Raw genomic sequence first — 661 nt, forward strand, 5'->3', positions numbered from 1 at the left:
CTCGGAGGAGCAGCTTTTTCGGTCTGTGAGGACTAAAAACAGAAATATGGGCATTTTGATAGAAAAACTCAAACATTCTGCAGCCAGCAGGAGACATCCACTCTATGGCCTGCTATCCCAGCCAGTTCAGACTTGCTGTGGGTCACCAAGTCCTTCCACTTCTCTGTGTCTTAAGTTTCTCGGGGAGGGATGTGTGGAAGTCTGTTACTTCGGTGAGGGGCTTGGATACTATTGCACCAGAAGTAGTGGAGTCAACGGACAGAACAGCGATCATCCCTGGAGGACAATTTTGTCTGCTGTGTTTGAAACTAGAATTGATGTGGATGGAGAACCGGGCCCTGGGAGCTGGAAGCGAAAACCAATGCAGAGGCCACTGGGAAAACTGCCAGGACCTGCCGCAGGGAGCTGGCACACACCAGAACTGCTGCTGTGCATTGCTAACGTTCCCTGATCCTGTCGGTCTGGTTCCACAGGCGGCTGACAGCACAACCACTCGCTGTACGCCAGGATGTTTCGCTTTGCAGGCTACTCTCCACTCGAAGAAGCTGTAAACTGTGCAGCTTTTGTTTGGAACAGGATGTTCCTAGTTGTAATCACACAGCGGGTTCCCTCACATGGGTGGAGTGGCAGGGGGGCCCCCCCCCCCCGGTTTTTGGGGAGC

At 53.1% G+C, this 661-nt stretch overlaps 1 protein-coding gene across 1 annotated transcript in view; it reads left to right on the plus strand.

The window, feature by feature from the left end:
* SLC35B2 (solute carrier family 35 (adenosine 3'-phospho 5'-phosphosulfate transporter), member B2) overlaps window positions 1-661 on the plus strand; it is a gene marked incomplete at its 5' end in the record, with an annotated part of 3,211 nt that overhangs the window by 1,216 nt on the left and 1,334 nt on the right. The window lies entirely within an intron of this gene.

The sequence above is a fragment of the Apaloderma vittatum genome, unplaced genomic scaffold (genome assembly GCF_000703405.1).
Source record: "Apaloderma vittatum isolate BGI_N311 unplaced genomic scaffold, ASM70340v1 scaffold35653, whole genome shotgun sequence".
Taxonomy (NCBI): Eukaryota; Metazoa; Chordata; class Aves; order Trogoniformes; family Trogonidae; genus Apaloderma; species Apaloderma vittatum.